At 36.3% G+C, this 20,009-nt stretch overlaps 1 protein-coding gene across 4 annotated transcripts in view; it reads left to right on the top strand.

Moving 5' to 3' along the window:
- The window catches only part of LOC133515977 (homeotic protein antennapedia), a 243,704-nt gene that overhangs the window by 94,986 nt on the left and 128,709 nt on the right, over window positions 1–20,009 (top strand). For 3 of the 4 annotated variants that reach the window (XM_061848631.1, XM_061848630.1, XM_061848626.1), the window contains one exon: window positions 6,119–6,160. The exons of the other annotated variant lie outside the window; for it this stretch is intronic. The gene's annotated coding sequence lies outside the window, so the exon portion shown is untranslated. The remainder of the gene's footprint in view (window positions 1–6,118; window positions 6,161–20,009) is intronic. 4 annotated transcript variants of the gene reach the window in all.

The following is a 20,009-nucleotide window of genomic DNA, read 5'->3' as shown; positions in this document are numbered from 1 at the left end:
TTTCGACACTTGGTGATTAACATTTAGAGGTGTTCGTATTGGTCGCCGTGGGCGATCGAGCGTATAGTGTCAAGTGAGGATGCGGATTGATTTATTTACGGGAGATGATATGGGAAGATGACATTTTTAGACTAGAATAACGCATTTCCTTTTGTTTTGTTCAAAAAATGATTGTCTTAGTGGTTGGTTCTATAGTTTCGGCACTAGTGACTAATATTTAGAGGCGGTAGCCATAGGCAATTGAGTGAGGATACGGATTGATTAATGTAAAGGCTTCGTTGTTTACGGGAGATGATATGGGAAGATGACATTTTTAGACTAGAATTACGCATTTCCTTTTGTTTTTGTTCAAAAAATGATTGTCTTAGTGGTTGGTTCTATAGTTTCGGCACTAGTGACTAATATTTAGAGGCGGTAGCCATAGGCAATTGAGTGAGGATACGGATTGATTAATGTAAAGGCTTCGTTGTTTACGGGAGATGATATGGGAAGATGACATTTTCAGACTAGAATTACGCATTTCCTTTTGTTTTTGTTCAAAAAATGATTGTCTTAGTGGTTGGTTCTATAGTTTCAGCACTAGTGACTAATATTTAGAGGCGGTAGCCATAGGCAATTGAGTGAGGATACGGATTGATTAATGTAAAAGCTTCGTTGTTTACGGGAGATGATATGGGAAGATGACATTTTTAGTCAAGATTTACGGATTCACTTTTTATTGACGAATTTCGAATAGTCTAAAATTGAAATGAAATTGAATGTAATGAAATGACAATTTACTAATTAGGTGTACGCAATCGGATTGAAAATATAATTTGAAAATATTTATAAAGTAATGGAATGTATTGATTATACTGCACAATGAATTACAAATGTATGTCTTAATTAGTTATATTCAGATAAAATGTATGTGTTTTTTGTACATTTTCGATATGTATCAAAGCAAGGATTATTGGTAGACCTAATTTAACAACATCCTTCTTTCAATATATTTTAAACCGCACTAAAAACATGTTTTTTATTTATTTATCATATAAGAGGCAACCGAGGAGACGAATTGCCTGATGGTAAGCGGTTACCGTTGCCCCTGGACACCCGCAACACAGAGAGGTGAACAGTACCTAACACTTTCGCTACCAACGTTTTCGTAGCGCTACTCTCGTAGCCGATCCCAGCGTTTTCCCGTTTTGTGGAGGAAAGCGACTACGAACAGAGAACCCGCCGAGCGGGTTCCCGGTCCTCAATGTGTTCACCTCTCTGTGTAAACTTAATGGTTAGTATATAAATAAGTAGGTACAGTCAGCATCAAAAGTAGCGGATCAAACAAGGTTTCAAAAGTATCTGCCATTCTGTAACAGTTTAACAAAAGTTGATGGTTTTATATGTAGAACAATTTAGACTGTATAAGAAAGTAAATTTTAGAGAGTTATCTTTATTTGGAAAAGTTATCCGGAATATCAGATACTTTTGGCGCGTTGTTTCATCCGCTACTATTGATGCTGACTGTACAATTAAAAGACAGGTGTCAAGACGGTTAACTGATACAGAGAGTGATAAGGACAACACATTTAGTATCAGTTTAATCTTTATACGAGTATATAAACAGCAATATTAGTTATACAGTTCAATAATTGTACTTATCTGCTTCTCTAATCTACTAATTTTATTAACATTCATTTCCAATAGTCTAGTTAAATAGTTACCTCGTGTAATTTTGCAATTAAACTTGTCATTAAGTTGTCAAGGTATCTACATATTCTATCAAGTATGGTGGTAAAGGAAAAGGTTGCCTGAAAGAGATACTATGTCGCTACAATTGTCATAGCGATCTTTTGTCGATACGACACTCGGTCTTATCACTTATCAGCGACAAGATCGTTCGTTTTCTGTGGTATCATTTTAAGTTTATACTTCTGATGTATCGTAAAGTACGCTATTTCTACAAAATTATTGATATTTGTAGTTATTTATTTATTTTGGACTTAATTGCATATCAAAAACTACAAAAGGTGGACTTCTTTCTTCCAGTCAATTATATTCATGTAATAGGTATAATATCATTGCCTAAAGATTGCAAAAAAAACTGTAATTAAAAATAAAATGACCCTTAATTTTATAATTAGTAGGCACACGTTTTTTTTTCAAATGATAACTGTTTTTGTCGTTAAAAATGTTTTTTTTTTGTCATCAGATACTACTAATCTATTTTCGCATCAACTGCACACCTAAACTTCACGCATCGTCGCGCGTCTACGCAAATTCCGCGTTCAAAACGTCCCAACTCAAAAACGCATTTATTCTTAATTCAACTTTATTCACACGGCCTTAAAATTTAAATTTGAAATTAGAGTTGAGCTTACTTGTTAAATTTAAATTTAAATGTGTAAACATCAGAAGAGTTAACGCATCGTAAACTAAACGCATTCATAAATTACACAGTGCATTTGATATCGACTTGACTGCAATAGTACCGAACAAATGGTACCTAACTTATGAGTCGAAAGACTATAAGTCTTATTTAAAATCAATCTAAAGTCAACTTTAACAAATATTTATTTAAGTCTCTAACAGTAAAATCTTGTATGGTGAATCGTTTTTCGTCTGGTTTTGAAAGATGAATTTAGATACACTATTAGGAAGTTATGCTGGCAGTTGGTAGGTTGATTGATTTTGATTAGCTACATCAGAGCTTAGCGTGTGTAAGTATTTACAATTGTAGATAGTATAAAAAAACTTCCGTCAGACAAAGGAATATTAAATATATTTAATTAAAAGATTTTTAATGAAATTAAAATCTTTTTGTCAATCAGTTGTATAAAATCAATCACGATTTATATTTCAAATATCCGACAAAACAAACGTTGTTTTTTCATTCAATTTAGCCGTTCGCATTGATATGCGAAATGCCGTCGTGATCCGCACGTTGCATACATACGATTAAAAATCGACGCGGGAGGTGACCGGTGCGTACTCCGCTTTAATTTAATAGGTGTTGTGTCCCATCAGGACTTCTAATTGGCTAATTTGAGGCGAAACCAGCGTGTTTGACGGCCGAATGTCTGATTTAGACGGAGGACTTTCTTTTGGCGCGGATATATGAAGGGCTTGTGGGGAATAGCAAAGAGCTTTGTCGAAACTAGACATACCTGCAGGTACAAAAGTAAACAGCTTATTGTAATCGTTACCTATTTTCTCATTGACACCTCAAAACACAAGCCATGTTGTGGCCAATGAAGTGGCGATGATCACCCAAAAAAATTACTTTTAGGGCTACTTTGTTTCAAATAATTCATCATAAGTTTTTAGTCACTTTTGCAGCACAGAGTTTAGAATAACAAAGTGCCTATTTTTTATAATTCTTAAAAGAAGATTAAGAAGCACTTATCTGCCAAACTGCAGAGCAGTTTGTTGGCAGAAAACTGAATATTCCCTCCACCATAAAGTCACTTTTAACTTTCTTTTTATATACATATCATATTATATATTGAACCTTAACTCACACAACATTATAAATGCAACCGAACAAACCGTCTATAGGCCCACCATAGAACGTTCTCACAGTAAATGCTAAAATAATTTTTACAGTACATATGGGGCTACTTTATAGCACTAGTGCGAGAAGTAGCATATTACGTTACTGTGTCGAACATTTAAAGGGCCATATGTACTGTAAAACGTTGTACGATACATGTGCGAATAGGTAATTCGCAACTCGTGTCGATTTAAAACACTCCCTTCGGTCGTGTTTTAATTTATCGCCACTCGTTTCGAATTTCCTATTTTTCGCACTTGTATCGTAATGTACTATACTTTAAAATTATATGTTATGTATGTATTAAAATGTTATTTGACGTAATTGATCTAAATTGCATAGTCGTCCATTGTGCTGATAGTTTAAACGTGACATGTTGGTCTTGGTCGCTACTGTAGCCATAGTATTTCAGCATAAACAATTGAACGGTACCTGTTTCGCCAAGGAACTGTGCGGACCATTTAATAGGTACCGTCTACAAGCGGGTTGAGAAAAGGAATATCTTGAGGAAGTTAGAACGTCGCTCGCTGTGAACGGTAGGGAGGTATTCTGGAGCAGGTCAGATTGTTGAACTAATAAGGAAGAGATTTTGTTTTTTTACTTATCGTACCTACAAAGCATAAGGCAGATAAACCTGATGTAAGCATTAAGGGTAGTTAAAATAGACGGTGTTGTTATGGATAGCCCTAATGGCACCAGTTTTGGAAAGTATTTGGATGGAATATCGAATTCGAAGCCCGAGGTGATCTGCAACCATGGACAGTGAAACTACGGAAACGGTATGTTTTGGATTAAAAATTGTCAAGCAAGCAGGTTTATCATTAATATAATTATACATCAATATGTATATACATATTTTTTTAAACCATACAGGTACCTGTATGGTTTAAAAAATATTCTTGTAAACGAATTACCCATTTTCATTGCTCATGTCTCATGACATAATACATAATTACTTCATTTTTATATCAGCATTGTCCCTAGGGAACTCAAGCTGCCACTACTTGTCTACTTGACTATGCAGATACCCTGTTTATTATGAGCGTAGGCAAACAATATCAAAACCTAACAGCTAAGGGCAAAAAGCAATCAAGTGTATCTATTGTCATCCGACCTTGGAGTACATAGACGCATTGCTATTCCTCGGCGCGCCTGGCCATGTATGTAGGATCGCTATGGGTGGTCAACGCGAAAGTTTGAGCACTAACATGTACCTACATCGGATACCGAATACTGAGTGGCTGAGGCTTACTTAGCTATCGGGCTTGTATCTACATAACTCAGTTTTGGTAGGGCTTCATTCTGTTTGTTTTCATCTAATACGATAGGTTTCAAATCAATCTAATTTTCAGTATGTTACGCTCGTATTTACACGCTCATATATGGTATCGCGTAAGCGGAAGCAGGTGCGCTTATTCCATACGATTCAAGTCTAATATCAAAGCCTACAATATTTAGATTCAGAATTTATCAACAGGTCAATGAACTGTATTAGTTCTACTAGCTGGCAAAGTTTTAAATTCATCGCAAGATCTATCAAGTATTTAGTACTAAAACTTATTTTTAGAACTTTATGAGGTTTGGTCTTTTTCCCTGTCATGAAGTATAATCAAGAGCTGACATAGACATACATTATTCTGAAAATGATTTTTACCTAATTAATATGCACCCTTTTTAATAATGTAGGTACATATCGATGTTATGAACTGGTATTTATTGAAACAACCATTTAAGTCGATACGTTGATTTAACAATTACTGATCTAAAGGTCGATACATGACTTGGTAAAGAGTATGGGCTTTATTGTAGGTGAGTAGATAATAAAATTCTCCTAACAGATGTATCATTAATACATGTAATTGTCTACTTGATTTTACGAATACCACCGATGTAAACAATATCAGATAGCGTCGTTATGGCGGTCGTATCACTCTACGTTGATTTATAGAGTCACCACATACTTAGCGACCAGTTGTTCCTTAAAAAGCCTGTCACGTATGCCATTAAATTTATAACCCAATGTTCCGGAAGGCTACGAGAAACAATATTTCAAAAGGAGACATAAAACTTGACCCAAGAAAATAAGAATTGTTCACTGATTTCCACATAGCAATTTGTCAAGACAAATGCATAATTCAAACCAACTTACCGAAACTAAAAACAAACATGTTTTCGCAGCTAAAATAAAGACAAAAGACGACACTCGTAAATTCCCGCTGAAAAGTAACCAAAGCATTATACAGTTGCATAACAGTACAGTTACAGTAAATAAAAAGTGGTAAAAGGAGCAAAACATTGCACGAACTGTGCGCTTTTAAATACGGCCGACGTGGAGCTCGGGCAAGGCAAAGACATTTATGTTCACTAAACAAGTAGTAAAAGTCACTACTTGAGCGTTTTTATGGGACTCATAAATGTCAGATTGCGCGCCGGGCTTAGCGGCGGGCCGGATCGGCGGAAAGGCCCGATTTATTCTCCACTCGCGGTGCCTTAATTGATTTGAGCCCATTTTTCAATGCTCCTTTAATGATTTTTTTCACACCTGCGTTTATGGCCGTTGTTTACATAATCAACCTTTTTTTTCAGGTAAACATATTGCTGTAAATCAATTGGCGAGTCTCTTTTACGGTAAGCTTTTAAATGTTTTTTACGTATTTAGTACGGTTTTATTACCAGTACCTATCACTAAAATTTGCAACAGCCTTTTAAAATAATTGTTACTAAGTTGGCGTAACTTAGAAGGCAAATAAAATATGTCTACACGATCGCTGCTTTAAGTCTAGCATATTTCCACGCTAAAGAGAATTCCTTTCTATAATGAGTTGGCATGAAAAAACAACGCGTTCGTCACATTGGCGCGATATTTTAGTGACAGCGAGAAGCGTCGCCGTAACAAGAGCCCGCGCTCTAAAAGGCAACTTTACACGAGACAGCTGATGCTGGTTTACAGAGACAGTTGATGTGAGAATAGGTCTCCAACGGGCTTCTATGCAAATTATTGCATCATTAAACACCTCGTTGCGTTGTGCCCTGAGTGAAGCCCAGCGCGATTTGTATGGCCGGATGTATTTGATTGGCATTAGTTTGTTCAATTATTGTAAGAAAAGCCTGGTTATAAACGAGAGTTTAGTTGACAATGAAGGGCAGTTCAGAGCTGGGTGGTTCATTATTATTGACTAGCATTTAAATTTACCTTTGTCCATCAGTTTCTGTATCTTTCATTGTTATAATGTTATAAATTATAAATAACCATCTTCCTCATTAAAATTCCGAAATGACGGTATTTCCTAATACTAAACATAAATAGTACATTACGATACAAGTGCGAAAAATAGGGAATTCGAAACGAGTGGCGATAAATTAAAACACGACCGAAGGAAGGGATGTATCGTACAACGTTTTGCAGTACATATGGCCCTTTAAATGTTCGACACAGTAATTTTCGCACTAGTGCGGTAATGTAGCACCATATATACTGTAAAGACAGTCACAAACATATACGAACATGCACATGCAACAAAAACAGAAGAACAGAGCCCCTAGTGTAAATTTATTCGATAGCGTAACGTGATGTACGCGTTTGCGTTAAGTCTCATTTTGTATGGGATTTAGCAACAGCCCGCCAAGCGGGACGTTTTGGAAACTCAAAATCCCATACAAAATGAGACTTAATGCAAACGCGCACTATGGGTACAGAACATTAAGTGCGCATCACGAAATGGACCTACCAGTACATGGTACTTACGTAGTAGTGTATGGACGCAACAGTACCTACAAGTACGCTCCCGTCATCTATAGGCTATAGGTATTCCATAACCTTACAAATATGACCTAGCTCTCTTCAAGACAAGAGTGAATATTATATGCTAAACTAATGAGTTACATCGTTAGCCGTGTCGTTATTCCCATTAAGGTTCGAAGTCAAGATGGCAATCTTTTATCGCCAAATGTATTGGGATGGCAAATGTGAAAAGTCATATCACATCAATAAAGACAGACCAAGACAAGTCTGCAACGACTTAAATAGCACACGCAGTGCAAGTGTTATTTATACGCCATAATTTCATAGAATTTTGACGTTTAAAATAACACTTGGACTGCGTGTGCTGTCAAAATCGTTGCAGACTTGTCTTGGTCTGACTCTAGGTACAGTCAAGGTAAAGTGACAAAAATATGTACACACTACCTTGGTATATAGGCAATAAGGTCGTGTATACATATATTATGCACTTTGTCCGTATCGATATTTAATACTTTGACTGTACATTATTTAATTTTTTATTGATGTTTTCTATAAACGATTATCACTTGGCTAGGCCCCCAGAGAGATTGGATCAATTGCGTTATAGTAATGCTAACAAATAAAGTATGTATTTTATGTCATCAAAACCCGATACGGGATAATTTGGATTTCCTCGACACCTGACTATAGAACAAACGTAAATTAAAGGATGTTATTCGAGCTGGCACACGCCTGGTTTATTTTAAAGAATATCTATTAAGCCTGGTACACACGTGGCCTGAGTTTGAATGTATAAAATGACGGCATCCGTCTACGGAAAGTTCGATTTACATACCTTATTGCGTGTACCGCACATAACAGGGTCATCACTTTATTTTGATATTCATTTGATGAAATTGGCGTACATTAACCACTTTATTTGGACTTTTATTTGATAAAATTAGCGTGCTTACAAATACAGTCGAGTCATTTGTGTTGTGTTCAGCATAAATAACACGGAATCTCCATTACCTACCTCTTCTTATTTTTGCTTTAATTTAAAATAAGCCCACCAGTATATATAACTTAAAAATATTACAATTTACTGGAAAAAATGCGCTTCAAAAGTGACCGTTTAAATTTCGAACGCTAAAAGGGCCTGCAACAGCAATGACATTATCTCTGTTCAGTGATACCACTACAACAACATTATCTGTATAGGATTACTGATGCCATACGAAAACGAAAATCAAGATTTCTTTAACTGCCTCTCTATCGCTCGAACATGCAAGAGTACTCGGATAGATAACGAAATTTAGAATGTTGTTTTTCGCAGTAAGCCCCCTGATTATCTATTTCATAGAATTTCTTTGACCCCCATCAAGACTTTTTGATTCAGCACATAGCAACACTGTATGAGCGGCCATATCGTTACTCCAAATCATGGAGAAACTTGCATAATAAGTATTCATTCACAATATGCGCCACAACGCCATCTGACGATATATGTGCAAAACTTACTAGTGCAAGAGGTTTATTTTTGGGTATTTTTTATTGTTTAACATTTATTTAGGGTAATAAAATTATTCTTTAATTATAGTTTAATTATTATAAATATAATACACAGTGTAATTATTTAAAAAAATATATAAAATCGAAATTCAAAATTTCTCTTGTCCTATTTATTCTCCATCAGATACAGATAGCCGGGTGTTTTAAAAACCGTTTCGTTTCACGTAACTTTGTTCGAAAATTATTGTATAAATACATAGTAGTAGTATAAATACGCAGTAGATTCGGTCAACATCGCAGGGCTGAAAGTCTGAAACAGTTGCATGAAGGCAGCTTATTACCTACGACTAGTTATAAAGAGCGGTACCCAAACTGTGGCCCGTGAGCCGAATCCGGCCCGCGAAAAGAAAGCAAAGGTCCGGCTGTTACCCCCGGATCAAGAAAATTGGTTGCCCTGGTTTAGAGAGTAAACGTTTTTTGACTTGTGTAAGCAAGTACTGAATTTCATTTAAAGAGGTTCATAATTTCAATTACCTGTAGAGGCCTTTTCGTCCCAAAAGGGACCGGGACCGGACTTTTGGTTGCAATTTTTAGGTTTCCCTTTTATCCAGGCCCCGATTAACCGCGTTCCTGCTACCTGCTTCCTCCGACATACTTGCGCAGCCACATACACCACAAAATGCGTCTTATCTCTTTTCTGCCACAATCATCACCCTATATCTATGAACCATATATTTTAAAAATCTTACCATCAATTTAAGTATAATATCTAGCAGCCCTAAGGGCCCGTCCACCTGCTGGCGAAAAGGGACATATGTATAGTGGGGCGGTGACTTTTATTGACGCTCGTGTTTATTAGGAACGCTCGCCTTCTTCGGGCCCGGCAGGCGACAGCTTGGTGTGCCGCGGGCTTTAAGCGATAAGAGGAAAACGGGACGGGGCAGATCTTCCACGCCAAAGTGACACAGTCGGCAGGGCGTCGCGATAAAGCGACAGTGATAATATCTTAGATGCGAATACATACGAGTAAGACACATGTTGTGGTTACTGTCTTTACTAACATTGTGTCGCTTAGCATTCTGTTCATCGCTTACAATAGCCTGTACAATACTTCCTGTGAAAATATTATACATGGTGATGAACTTATTTGGTTGTCAATTTAAAAAATATGCTGTTTGAAGGTAACCGAAATTAAGCCCGGTTAAGTTACCTTTACTATTGTTATCAAACGTAGTTTAGACACTGCGATCAGTAGGTGCTATATGTTTTCGGTGTTTTGTGATCCTTACGATAATTGGAGCATGAAGCAACAAGAAGAAAATATTAAGCAACATTTAAACGATTTTACCACAAAAATGACAAAAAAATTGTCCGAAGCAAAAAAAAAATTTTTTTTTTAAATAATTTTTTTTTTACTACAATAAAACAGTTACACCAAAAAATTACGAAGAATTTCACAGCATTCCAACAATGATTTGACATGAGCCATGACATGATCGATACTGACATTTTATAGGAGGGAAAGGCAACCTCTTGGTCGCTTTTCCTTGGACCACACGTTTCCATAATAAAACTACCGCCAGTAAACGGTGAACCCGGTTTATGGCTTTTGAATTACGAATGTTAAGTGGAAAATGAGCCATGGGAATACTGTCTGGTTACGAAACTGTGGGAATGAATACCGCCTTAAGGTGAAGTTCAGAGTAAGGAGGGGTTGGAAATATTAATTTCAATTCACGTATGCCATAAAAAGGATTATTTGTTCTTTTTATATTATTATAAGATATATTCTACAATCCTCTATGCTTAAAAAAATAACCGAAGGTGCTCTAATTTGGGAAATTTTGACTAACATCTTAAACCATTTTATTATTACTTCACATGAAACGTTACAAGTTAGGGGTACCGCCTATCGTGGAATAGACAAGCTTCGGTACCTTGGATGCACTGTTCCCGACACAAACACCAGAGAGGAGGAGATCAACATACGCATCCAGAACACCCTGCGGTGCAGTGCAGCCCTCCATAAAGTATTGGTGTCCAGGCTTCTCAGCAAACATACTAACTTACGGATAGATAAAATTGTTATACGGACTACCTTATGTATGGCTGAGAGTCCTGGTCCCTAACACTGAAAGAAGAAAGTCAGCTCCTGATAGCGGAGAGGAAAGTTTTTCGGAAGATCCTGGGACCTATTCAGATAGATGGCGTTTCGGAGGCCAAGATTCTTTTTGGATCACTGAGACAATATAGTTAGTTAGTTTTATATCTATTTTTTATACCGCCTAAATTCCCACCACTCTACATTTTTAAATCCGCAGCAGGTAGCGCCTTAAGCGCAGGGTGAAAGGTCATGTTGAATCTGAAAAATATGTGGTTTTATCATCTTCTTCTGTTGAACTTTTCTGTGTTGGAATGAATAGAATGCAAAGAGCATTCTATTCATGTTCAGTGCAGTCAACGTTCAGCAAGTTGTACAGTGCAATCTAGCTCAATATTAATTATCGAATCGAAATAGTTTTGTAAAATATTTTTTATTTGTAAATTTTCGTAATATTCGATTAAGGCAACTGCTTAACAAGTCTTCTTCAAAGGGTCTCCCCAAAGTTCCCGTCATACACTACCCATATTCGGTCCATGCAGCCTTGTTTGTTGCTTTATAAGCTGAAAAATACTTACACTAACTTACTTTTTTCGGGGATGTTAGTGACGGCCGTTTATACTAGACTAGACTTAGACATTTTCTTTTTCATATTTCTCTTACAGTCTGGGGCTGAGGCCAAGTGCTTTCGTTTTATTTATTTGTAAGCTAACACGAATACTAGTAGTTCTGCTCTTCTGTGAATTATGTGCGCATGATGGGCTGTGAAAGAGGAAAATATAAGAAGAATTTTGAGTGTTAGAGAAAGGTAAATATTCTAGTGCTCGACATGATAATGCCTAATCTGTCACCTGTATTGACAATGGCTTAAGTTTAGAAATGACATGTAAGTCAGACTATCAGTTTTTCATACCAAACTACTATAGCTACATATTGAAACGCCTGAAATTATGGGCTGTTCGCCATGCCCAACCAACGCAGACTACAACCCAACGCGACAGGCCCACGCAATCGACGTACTCTACCCTCGTTTTCTTTAAAATTACTTACTGTAAATTATCAATTTGTAATGCCTGTTTTTCGAGAAAGAATTTTTTAAGAGTTGATGCGTAAATAAACCATAAACGTAGAAGTAAAGTATCTGGAAAACAAAGTATCCCGTAGAACCTTTCCCGCGCGCTAAACCCTTGCCGCCAAATTAAAAACTTACACCAAAACAAAGCGTTAACAACGACAGACAATAGCTACGATATTACAATAATGGTATCGATTATAATTTGCGTGCGATGAAGGAGATAGCAGCGGAGGCGACAGACGCGACAGGCGCGCGCAATCGGCGTCGCGATCGCGGCGCGCGCACAATGCTATCCGGCGCGGCCATCGCGCTGCCATTACGATTGGAGCTGCGCGTACGCACCTAGGATTAACGCTCTATTTTTAGGATTGGTTAATTAAATTGGGTTTATTGAGGGAGTTTCAAAGCATTTTTAAGTGTGTTTTGAGTATATTTTAAACGGGCGACGTTTTTTGATCCGTTTTGAGCATGCTCATGCTCAGCCATTACGATTGGAGCGGGCACGTACATACCTAGGATTAACGCTATATTTTAACGATTGGTTAATTATATGGTTTTTGAACTTCTGAAGGATTTAAAGTAGGTAAGATTTGAGTATATTAAAATTTGAGTATACCTAATAGAAGTTTCGTATAAAACACATATGGCTAAAAATACTTCAGTTATCACCCCTTGCACCTACGTACCAAAACTATATGATCTGATAATTATTCAATTTGTAACTAAGTATATCATTTGTAAATCGACTACTACTCATTAAATACCTAGTAGCTACGTATAATTTCTATATAATCGGATACTTATAATAATATGCTGTAAAGAAGCCTGCAAAAACCCGTGCAATTCATTGCTAACATGTCCTCATGGTTTCACCTCTTCCATATCTCAACATAATCCGTCGAGCTGTCCCATTCCTTGTTCCACGTAATTCATCAATGGAAGCGATTAAGTTAATACTTAATTGATGGCACGATCATTAGTAAAGCCGACAACGAGACACCGCAAGTGACATTGCCGATAAAAACTGTTCTTACAACATCCAACCTGAAACATCATATCTCGCTGCCTCTTTCACTCATAGTAATTTTATAACGAGAGAGAGCACGATGAGACTTATGATTCGATTTTCAAAGTCCAGCGCGCCCGTTTTGGTATTCGACCGTTTTTGGCACGCGAATCGAGCAGTTCGGTACATTTTAACGTTACTTTCAGCAAATCGTAATATGTTGTCTTGTGTTGTTGGAAATACTACTCAAATGTTGAGTAGTAAGGTTGTAAATATATAGAGGCGAAGGTGTTTTTGATAAGCTTGCGAAAAATATGGTAACATCTCGTTACTGGACTTAAATTGAACGCTGCATGATTATATTGATTATTCTTTGGTAATGAGTTGTGACAGACCTTTTTAATGTTGTCGATATGTCATAACTAGTGACATTAATGAACGTTGGATTACGGATTATGATAGGAATCCAGTTTTTAATGTTGTTAATACAATTACAGTCAGTGCATTGCATGATGAGAATGCTGATGAAATGATGGAATGAAATGAAATGATGAATGCTGAAAGTGAATAAATTGCTTTAAGTATGTTTTTCAGATCAGTTAAGGAAAGTATGACTACATTAGAAATAAAGTGTGCAATTAATGATCTACACTTAATGATGCACACTAAATGATGAAGATATATTATAGGTAATAAAACAAAAAAAAATCAAGCAGCATTTAATTACGACTTGCATACCTAAATTAATATGATTGTTTTTCATTAAGAAAAAAATACAACCTAATAAGGTTATGCAGGTAAATAAACTTACAATTACCTTTTACTATCATCGAGTAAACTAAATAAAGCTACTCATTATGAACTATTACCGTAATAAAGTCATTACCATGCACAGCGAATTCCATGTTCATCATCATCATCATCATTTTAGCTTCCAGTCGCCCACTGCTGAGCATAGGCCTCTCTTCGTGTACTTATCCCGGTCCTGGGCTAGTCGCATCCAGAAGTGTCCCGCGATTTTTCGAATGTCATCCACCCAACGAGCCAACGGACGCCAGGCGCTTGCATGTTAAATTTAAAAAGTTAAGAGTAAAAACGTCGTTGTAATTTTACATACAATACAATACAATACAAATCCTCTTTATTGCACAACCTCAGAACAAATGTACATGGAAACACATATAATACATGAAGATAGAGGTAAACAACAGGCGGCCTTATTACTACAGAGCGATCTCTTCCAGGCAACATACATACATACTTATATTATGTGCAAGTATCCGAAAAGTTGGAAAAGTTCTCAGAAAAATCAGGAAATAAAGGAAACATTAATTTCGAAACGGAAAATTTCGATCCCTATACAAAAATTGACAAGTTTAGAAATTTATCCATATGGAAATTTCTTAATTTAGGAAACTTTCTGAAGGAAAATTAGTAGTGGAAATATTTTCAAGTGTTTTCTACTCTTCAGACTCCACGCTGCGCTAAAGAACTTACGCGGTAACTTCATAGTATTAGTCCCATAGTCCCATACTCGGTTCTACGAGTTTGGGACTAATACTGGTTTATACAGGGTAAAATTCTTGTTTGACCATACGCTTGCAAATCGCGAAAAAAAAATTCTGCCGTTTCATACGTTTTGGTGAATCACATTATCACAATGTTTTCTATGGAAAAGCTGATTTTTTTCGCGATTTCTGACTTGGCCCCGTAGTAGGAAATTAATTGAAATGTATCCACCGCCTCACCTAACTGTGGACCTATAAATAAAACATTGTATCTCGATGTGTTTGTGTCTTAAGCTGCGAGCGATATGCCCAGGGCATATATCGCCTAGATCTTGGGTTAAAGTACAGTCACGGACTTTAATTGTGGAGCAATTTAGGGTTTACTTTACATTGGACAATTCATACCGTTAGTATTGACAACCAAATTAGCTTGAACCTTAAATTGATCAACAGTTAAGTCGGTGACCGTACCAATCAACGGTATTTTGTTAACATAGCGTCTATATCTGTACGCAAATAGCTGGTAAAAATGGTGTTAAAGGAAACATAAATAAATATTTTAGGAAAACCTTACACACAACAACCTCGCCTTAGGCTAAACTAAGCTTGTACTATGGGTAGGTACCAGGCTATAAATAAATAAATGCATGATATGTATATCTATATCATAAAAAATAATTTACTATAAAACCACAAAAAAAAAACAGTCAAAATTAACGTTATAAGTACCTTAAATATTGTTAAAAGTATACCTACTTAAAACATAACTTTTGGGTCTGAAAACCTATACATAAAAAAAGGTTGTACAACTGTACAAAATTCTAAATAGCTATAGCTACATTTCCTGAAACAAACAATAATAGATTATTTTTGGTTATCAAAAGGTGAAAGTCCTAACAAACGGGGTTAGTGTGCTAAGACGCCAGCTGTTACATAAAAGAGTTTAACGGCTCGCCATAAATTGACGACATAAGGTCAGGGTCCGTATAAACGTTCAGCGATGCACTACACCGCAAAGTGGTCATTCGTTTCAAATAAATTACCATGTAATAGCCCGTTAATCTGCATACTCTGCCCACCGATAAAAACTTACAACCCGAAAACAACTCTATCCTCGTCGTATAAGATTTATTCTCCAATGCGCTAAATATTTCATTCAAGCTTTCAGATGGTGCTGCTGCGGCGGCAGAGTGCGGAACTTTTTCGAAACTGCGAGCTTTTTTGGAAGTTTATGCTCCATCCAAGAGAGGGCGCTGCGTAGAGGGTGAAAGCTTTCGCATTTTGGGGTAGCTCGGGGGTTGTGAATGGTTCGAGTCGACGCGAGTGAGGGTTGTGTTAGATGCGACAAAGTGATGTGAGGGTTAAACTGTAGATGGCGCTAGTCTGCGGTGATTCAAAGTTTTGCTTATAAAGCTTCTTCTACAGCAGACGTTTTACTTTTTCGTAACAATTTATGCATTTCATTAAATAGTTTACGAGTAGTGGTCGTTAAACATACGATATGATTAAAAATCAGGTTTATTAGTTAAGAATAAATAAATTATTTTTAATTTATAGCAAACAGTTGTCGTTTTAATTACCTTATCAAACCTTTAACTATCATAACAACTTTATCCGGATATAATAAATTGAGATGATCTTAAAAGTAATTGCATTAGAAATTGACCAAAACTGGTTACGAAACCACTTTTATCTAGTAATAACATTAAGCAAGTTTTAAAATGCACCGACAATAGTCATCTTAAAATGCAAAAAGCAGTTTACGCAACATGCCATTCTATTCCTCAAAAGAAAAGTGAAAGCTAAATTCATGCAATTTTAAAATCGCATAAACATTTGAGTCCTTCCGTGTTGTAGTCTGTTATAATAACAATGGCAACAATAAAAGTCGTAAATTTTGTCAACTTACCTGTGTCTTGTAGTTTTTGACTTACCTGCCATTCAATGGCGGAACGGTAGCTAAAAGACATTATGTTGAAAGTCTCTTTGTAAATTTTTATTGTGCAATTGTGATTCTTTTCTGAATTACGAATTGAAAATTACTTTATGTTTCCGGAGAATTAAATACCTATTTACAATTTTCATGAAAGATAAAACTGGATCCGAATTGGTTTGAAATGTCGATATACTTACCTAACTTACGATTGGGAATCTAATGTTCTAATATCGCTTAATAAACTCAAATGAAGGGCTATGGTGAATGTACATTAAACGATGTCAAAATATTTACCAAAAACCTCAATATCCAGGAAGGAAAATGTGGAGTTCGTTTATATGTAGGAGTGGTTGTTCTTGCATGAACAAGATACATGCTTGCTATTATGTTAAATACTTGCACAATACCATAAACTAAGCAGAAGTATAGTATTAAATGCTTAGGTAGTTAGTTAGCGGTATAATGATTGTAACTTACAGTTCCATTACTGTTATGGTCCAATACATTTTATGAGGTGTTTAATTATTTATGCATGTTAAACTAAAACTTACTATAAAGTTATAATCTTAGTTTTACGGTTTTTCTTAGTTCCGTATTAAACTGATGTATGTACTTATTTGTTTTTTTTTTTGCTTACGCACATTGATTTGTTTAGGCCAACAAAACTATATCCTTGCCTGCTTTGTGTTATGTATTTACTCTTCATGTTATGCTTTGTGTTATGTATTACATTTTTGGTAATAGATGATCAAACAACAATGTCACAGGTAGGTACTAATTCCATACTAAATTCATTTTTGCTAATCTTAGATGATCTATTACTAATTAAATACCAAACTATAAGTAGATTTACGAACGCCGGTATAAAACGACGATCTATATTATAGCTTCCCTATAATATATTCAGAAACGATAAACTAACGGCCTATTTTGACAAACGACGACGACGACGATGTAGGTGCATCGTAATTTTAACTTTACTTTATCGATAACCGATACCTTAATTACATTCAAATTTTACCTATATCAAGATATGACGTTTTATTACAAATGGAGTGTCAGTTGCAAACAATTTTGACGAATTTCGCATGTTACTTGATATCGAACGATACGGCAGTCGGTCTCGACTCTAGTTTGTCTCTGAATAAAAAAAACAACGGATGCGTGACATCCGCGAAAAAGTTTAATCATTTTGACATTTAATAGGGTTGTTTCCAATTTTTTGAAACGCTCGTATTACGTTCTATATTAACTAAAAGTTGCCCTAAAATTCAACTTTTATACTAAAAACTGCTTTAAATATGTTAAATTAACAAAATATATTTTGACAGATGCTTTCGCGCCCAAAACGCTCTTTGAAAATTGTGTGACGTCACAGTTTACGGTTTGACACATAACTACATACGGACGTAGAAGATACGAACTGTCAACTGACATTTGTCATTTGTTGTTTATCGCCTAACTGTCATCAGTGTCAATCCGAGAGTTGTGACGTCATCAGAATCTTCAATCACGTTTCTAGTTTGGTCACGTGACGTGTGCCAAAAGATATTTTAAATTCAATATTTACAAAAATATGGTCATTACAGGTCCCCTAAAAATAGTTTAACATGTTCTTATATTCCAAAAGAATTTATTAGGATACAATTCTGCCCTAAGATTTGTAGATGGAAACAACCCTATTAGTTTGTTAGTATAAAATTACTTTGTTTTGTTGAAGCTTATATAGATAAAGCAGTGTATGTAACTCTATATAATCAGACATTAAAATACTCGTGTGATCCTTTTAAGAAAATAATTTCATTCGTTTCATAAACCCACACTCGTATTAATATGTAGTACTAATAGTCATATAAACTACTAGAATTGTATACCGTCATTTCAACTCTTTGCAACAAGAGACGTGTAATAACGAAATAATTATTTAAAATAACAGTTGATTTTATATGTATATTATACATCTAGCTTAGCCAGTCATTTGCCCCTAAGCCACATCCAATCCGGATCCCAAATGAAGACATCACAAACATAGATGATTTATTCTATAACAGAACCCGTGACGTTTCCAGGCCATAAATATCTGCCCAAGGCGAGTGGACATATCGGGCCGCAATGAAGCCTGTACTCGTCGACAGGGATGCGAGGCACTGTCGTTATGAATTGGTAGGGTGGGTCGCTTCTATAGGCGGTTTTAAGATGTTTCTTTACACAAGGCGAGTGGACATATCGGCCAGCAATGAAGCCTGTACTCGTTGACAGGGATACGAGGCAGCGAGGCACTGTCGTTATAAATTGGTAGGATTGGGTTGCTCGTTCAGGCGGTTTTAAGATGTTTCTTTACTTTCTTTGCTCAAGACGAATGGACATATCGGCCCGCAATGAAGCCTGTACTCGTTGACAGGGATGCGAGGCACTGTCGTCATGAATTGGTACGGTGGGTTTGTTTGTTCGAGCGGTTTTCAAATGTTTCTTGACTTCTCGTTCTTCAAAAGTTAAAGCCCAAATTTCAAATGATCTGTCAATAATTTCTGTTTCCTTGTTCGTCTACACTAAGTCCGGGTATTCGGGTCTGTCAAAGCTATGTTCGTAACATGAACTATGCGTTACGCGCTTATTTACATCTCCGCTACAACTGAGCACGTGCTTGCTACATACCATCACAGACCGGTACACCCAACTACATCCGTACGCGTTAGGTACCCGGATATAAATTTGCCACATTATTTGACGATTATTTACCTAATATCGCATTGCAACCTTACGTGCTTGCTAATAACATAATTCTCTGCACAAAACCTATTTCTCAACACCTAAGACGACACTGTGCACACTTCCGCTACAATTAGCACGTACCCACTACATACCGTCACAGCCCGGTACACCCGGCTACGTCCGTACCGGGTAGGTACCCGGGTATAAATCTGCCGCATCCGGCCGGCCGCCGCGCCGGTAGTGGCGACGATTATTCACCCAATATCGAGTTTTGGCTTCACTTGCTCGCTCCTAATCTTCAGTTTCGTCGTGTGGATTTATGTACCAGTGTGCAGTCGTCTTGTTGTGTTGCTTTACGCCTATGCTCGTATATAAATGCAAATATTATGGTCTGTTGCGCAAGTACCGACCACAGTTAAATATTTGTAACTACCCTTCTGAATAAAACAGGAGTCGAGAGTACTACTTAATGCCTTTTCCGGGTTATAATAAGAAACTAGGTAAAAAATTAAAGCGTATTAAAATTGAATTTGGTTTACCGTATGGTCTTAAAATAAAAATATTTTTTTCTTTAATGACCTCGATGGTATGAAAAATTACTTTATTCTTAGGTCTTGATTATGTATTATTCTAATACCGACTTGGCAAAAAGGTAGTAAAAGTAAAACTTTACTACATTTTTAACAAACCGTCAGTGTCACATTAACTTTTGACCACATTTTTTACACATATATCCTACTGCTTTCAACAACTCATCAATATAGAAAAGAGAGGAAAATTCATGTCTTTAACTCCACAACATATAACATACATAAAAAAAATGATACAGACAATAAAATCATTGGACGCTAAAATAAAATACCTACTCACTCAGCATTAATGCTTCGGCAATTCGTGGCGCTAGTT

The sequence above is a fragment of the Cydia pomonella genome, chromosome 3 (assembly GCF_033807575.1).
Source record: "Cydia pomonella isolate Wapato2018A chromosome 3, ilCydPomo1, whole genome shotgun sequence".
NCBI lineage: Eukaryota > Metazoa > Arthropoda > Insecta > Lepidoptera > Tortricidae > Cydia > Cydia pomonella.
Note: the sequence above shows the minus strand (reverse complement) of the source record. Positions and strands in the feature narration are given on the sequence as shown.